Source organism: Vombatus ursinus, unplaced genomic scaffold, assembly GCF_900497805.2.
Source record: "Vombatus ursinus unplaced genomic scaffold, bare-nosed wombat genome assembly UNPS02014816.1, whole genome shotgun sequence".
Classification (NCBI taxonomy): domain Eukaryota; kingdom Metazoa; phylum Chordata; class Mammalia; order Diprotodontia; family Vombatidae; genus Vombatus; species Vombatus ursinus.
This window is the reverse complement of record NW_020954594.1, coordinates 424,392-429,755: the sequence shown is the minus strand read 5'-3', so window position 1 is coordinate 429,755 and position 5,364 is coordinate 424,392. Positions and strand designations below refer to the sequence as shown.

The 5,364-nt window shown below is 34.8% G+C and overlaps 1 protein-coding gene across 2 annotated transcripts in view; it reads left to right on the top strand.

Moving 5' to 3' along the window:
* LOC114023076 (olfactory receptor 8D4) overlaps nt 1-5,364 on the top strand; it is a 103,603-nt gene that overhangs the window by 88,330 nt on the left and 9,909 nt on the right. For both annotated transcript variants that reach the window (XM_027835565.1, XM_027835564.1), the window contains one exon: nt 3,647-3,770. The gene's annotated coding sequence lies outside the window, so the exon portion shown is untranslated. The remainder of the gene's footprint in view (nt 1-3,646; nt 3,771-5,364) is intronic.

Sequence of the window (5,364 nt, the reverse complement as noted above, 5' to 3'; positions counted from 1 at the left end):
CTTGGTACAACTGTATTATATACATATTATATTATGGTGCATATATATGTATATATATACATGTGTGTATGNCTTGGTACAACTGTATTATATACATATTATATTATGGTGCATATATATGTATATATATACACATCTATGTATATGTATATATACATGTGTGTATGTGTGTGTGTGTGTGTGTGTATACACATGGAAGTTTATGGACATTTTAGCTACTTTATTTAATTCCAATTTGCTTTCCAGAATGATACTACACACTCACAGCTCCATCAGCAGTACATTAGTGTACCTGTCTTTTCACAACCCCTCCAACAGTTATTGTTCCCACCTTTTGTCAATTTTGACAATTTGCTGAGTATGAGGTAAAACCTCTAAGTTGTTTTGATTTAAATTTCTCTTTATTATTTGTGATTTGGAGCATTCATTCATTCATATGATTGTTAGTAGTTTGATGTTCTCCTTTTGAGATCTGTTTGCTGATATCCTCTGGCCACTTATCTATTATAGAATGGTTTTTAGTCAGGTCATATACACATATATATATCTATATCTATATATAGATATAGATATATACATACACACACACATATACATTTCTGTTAGTTGTCTAAATATTGGATACCAAACACTTATTAACACTTATATTAGATATAAAATTTTTTCTCAGTTGACTGTTCTCCTCATCATCAATCCGTTAATTTTGGTCATGCAAAATCTTTTCACCATAATGCAATCAAAATTATCTATTTTATTTCTTGTAATTGCCCTCTTCCCTGCTTGGTTAAGAATCAATTTCCTCCTCATAGTTTTGGAAGGTATACAATCTATTTCTCTTTTAATTTTTTTACAGTGTGATCTTTAATATTCAGATTGTATTTCCATTTTGAATTTATTGTGGAATATAGATAAGATGTTGTTCTAAGCCTGATTGCTTCCAGATGGCCTTTGAATTTTTCTAGCAGTTCTTTTCAGACAGAGAATTTATTCCTAAGTAATTTATGTTTTTTGATTTCTAGGACATTGGGTAGATAGGTTTTAATATATTGAACTCTAACATCATTTCTAGTTCTAGATTATGATTTTTGACCTGTCAGTTCCCTGCACAATCATTACCATTCTTAACTGGCCAGCCCCGCCTTTTCCTTTGATTTTAGTCATGTAACTTTTTGCTGTCCATGAATTACCTTCTCTTCATCTTGGACTTCTCAAACTCCCTCCTTGCATTGTTCTGGACTGGTTTGGTGCCGGGTCTTACAGTACCCTGGTGGCAGTCTCTGAATCACTTTGAAGTCAAGGAATGGTCCTGTGGGGAGGGGTGAAGAGAGAAAAATCTAGTATGTCACTTTGAAAGGAACACAAGTGAGGAACACGTTTTCCAATCTACACATAACAATCTCAATTATCTGCTCTAATGGAGGAGGGAAATGACATAGATAATTCAAAACCATTTCTATTTGACTTAGAATTCATTATATGATTCATCTCCTCTCCATTAGATTTACTTTCCTAATTATGTTTTGCTGAGGCAAATATTAACATGAGTATATTCTCTGAGCCCACAGCAAACTGATTGGGGGTGGGAGTGGAGGAGAATGGTGATGATAGGATCATGGGCATCCAGTATGAGATTGAAAATTTGCTTCTTTGTTGTCCAAGGAAATCTTGTCCCTTTCAAAGAGGTCACTTTGGGTGATATACCCATTCCATTGATGCTTCAAAGTTCAAACAACTTTTTAACTCTTTCTTTGTAGTCACCTTAATTAAGAGCTCATATGCTTTTCTTTCTCTTTCCTCTCCCACCAACTTTCTGTCAGAAGAAACTAATCATTTCAGTCCAGTCTTTGCCTTTGAGAGTATCCCTAGAGCCTCAGTTATATTCCCCAAATATCTTCCCCTACTCTGCCTGAAATTATTTAATGAGAGATTCATTTGGTTTAACAGCAAACTTTTGAGGGGTTATGAGACTGGCTATCTTTTGTTCACCTGCCTGTGAATTCATTTATTCTTCTACAACACAAGTATGTTGCTGATACTTGTCAGGAAAAGCAAAAACCAAAAGAAAACTATAGACCAATTTCACTAATGACTATTGATGCAAAAATTTAAATAAACTACTAACAGAGATTACAGAATTATATCACTAGGATCATATACTCTAACTAGGTGAGATTTATACCAGGAATACAGGGCTGGTTCAATATTAGGGAAACTATCAGCATGATTGACCCTATCAATAACAAAGCTAACAAAAATCATGTGATTATCTCAATAGATGCAAAAAAAGCTTTTGACAAAATTTAAAAAAAATTTTTTTAAATTGTTTAAAAAAACACTAGAAAGCATAGGAATAAATGGAGCTCTCCTTAAAATGATAAGTAGTATCTATCTAAAACCATCAGCAAACATTATCTGTAATGGGGATAAGCTAGAAGCCTTCCCAATAAGATCAGGGATGAAGCAAGGGTGCCCATTATCACCTCCATTCTTCAATATTGTTCTGGAAACACTAGCTATAGCAATAAGAGATGAAAAAAAATGAAGGCAGTAGAATAGACAATAAGGAAAAAAAAACTATCACTCTTTGTAGACAATATGATGGTATACTTAGAGAATCCTAGAGAATCAACTAAAAAACAAGTTGAAATAATTAACAATTTCAGCAAGGTTTCAGGATAGAAAATAAACTCAAATAAATCATCAGCATTTCTATATGTGACAAAGTCCAGCAGGAAGAGATAGAAAGAGAAATTCCATTTAAAATAAATTCAGACAATATAAAATACTTTGGAGTTTACCTGCCAAGACAAGCTGAGGAACTATATGAACACAATTACAAAACACTTTTCACACAAATAAGGTTAAATCTAAATGATTGCAGAAATATTAATTGCTCATGGGAAGGCTGAGACAATATGATAAAGATGACAATTCTACCTAAATTAATTTATTCAGTGCCAAACCAATCAAACTACCAAAAATTACTTTATAGAGCTAGACAAAATAATAACAAAATTCATCTAGAAGAATGCCAAGAATATCAAAGGAATTAATGAAAAAAAATGAAGGAAGGTGGATTAGCAATACCAGACCTCTAACTGTAAAGCAATAATCATCAAAATAATCTGGTGCTGGCTAAGAAATAAAGTGACGGTTCAGTGGAATAGATGAGGTACATAATACCCAGTAGTAAATGACAATACTAATCTAGTGTTTGATAAATACAAAGATCCAAGCTTTAAGGGAAAAATTTACTATTTGACAAAAAATGCTTTAAATCAATGTTGGTTAGAAAAATGCAAATTACAACTCTGAAATACCACCTCACACCCATCAGACTGGCTAATATGACAGAAAAACAAAATGACAAATGTTGGAGGGGATGTAGAAAAATTGGGACACTAATGTATTGTTAAAGTTATGAACTGATCCAACAATTTTGGAGAGCAAATTTTACAGCAAGTTTCTGTGATAAAGGCCTCATTTCTTAAATATATAGAGAACAGAGTCACATTTATAAGAATTTGAGTTATTCCCTAGTTGATAAATGGTCAAAGGATATGAACAGGCTATTTATAGTTAATAGAAGAATAGGTTCCTTGAAATGATGGTCTGATGTATGTAATGTCCTTGTTCATTGTGCTAGGTTCAATCAGCCAGTCAAAGGACATTTTGATCTTCTTCAAGAACAAAGGACAACTACCACTGTATTAAGTTCTGGACACCATATTGATGAGGCAGAGAGCATACAGAAAATGGTGCCCAATATGGTAAGAGTACTAAACATGTCATTGCATTGTATGAGTTTATCCAGCAGAGGGCACTACTTTCCAGTTATCTGATCCTGTACAATGATGAGGGTCTGCAATCCCATGCTCTCCCTAATGTATATGTGCTCCTCCTAACTTGAAAGCAGTCTGGGGAAGGCTCAAACTCTTGGTTCTGAGAGCTAGTGACTTGTGTTCTCAGCTCTATCCAGATGCCCCTTTGTGAGTGTCTGGGGGTGATGGTAAGTTAAAGCCATATTGTAGGACAGAGATATCAAACATGAGACCTGTTGGCAGAATTAGATTAAAATGTAATTGGGAAATATTTAACAAAATAAATAAAAATACAATATAATATAGATAATAGTAATATGTGGTTTTCTAAGTCATTATGTGACCCATAGGGATTCTTATGTATTGTTTAGTGGCCTTGTAGTTCTATATGAATTTGATATCATTTTTATAGAAGACCTTGAATACCAAAGAAAATATTTTGTATTTTGTTTGTAGGCAATGGAGAGTCACTGTAGTCTTTGAACAAGGAGGTGACAAGGTGAATCAGATGAGTACTCAGCTTCTTAGTTTAGGGGTGTGGTCTCTGTGAATTTATCCACTGAGTCTTTTGGTTCAACGACTACCCCCTGGGAATCTTGAAGCCCACGGTTCTTTGTGCTATGTCTCAAAGGACTCTAATTACATAAGCACAGAAAAAATTAAATCAACCAGACAAGTGTGTTCTTACCAAGTGCCGGTTCTTTAATCATACCTCTAGAAGCAAATAGAATAAAAACAAACAGATGAAAACAACTACCATATAGGTTGCATGCCCATATCTCCTTCCATATACAGTTAGCCTTTACCATAAGATCACAGACTTAGAACTGAAAGGCACCTTAGAAATCTTCTAGTCTAGTCTACTCATTTTGCAAGTAACAGACCTAGAAAGGTAAAGCAACTTGCCTAATATCACACAGATAGTAAGCAATTAATTTTGGGTCCAAACTCAAATTCTCTGACTCCAAATCTTTCACTCTTTCCATTGCACTTCAAACCCAGGAGTTCACAGACACAATTCAGGTACTAGAACTCAAACTTTCATTCTTTTTAGAAGGAATGAATGAATGATTCGATCAATTAATGAAAAAGCATTTATTAAACACTTACAATCCCAGCTAAGTGCTGGGAATTAGAGACACCACCTCTCCTGAAGAAACTTACATTCTAATGGGCAGACAAATAATATAGGGGAGTGGCCAGAGCAGGGTATTTTGGTAGAGGAAAATCATAGGTTTGGCAAATGGAGTCAAAGGATGTTGATTCACATGCCATTTCTAATAGCAATGACAATGCTGATTTGATTATGCTTTCAAAGTTGGAAAGGGTTGGGGCAGGGTAGGGGCAAGGGAATAGCAAGAAGAGGGCTGGAATAGAATGTGAAGCATGATTGAGACTGGATAGGTATGTGGTAGGATCTCCCAGGTTGGAGTTCCAGAACTAAGATGGTTAAGTGCTCTAGCATGAAGCTGCAGTAGGGTGGATGACAATGTCCAGTGATCCAGAGGACAGTGGCAGGTAGAGTGGATGGTTAGAAGATGAC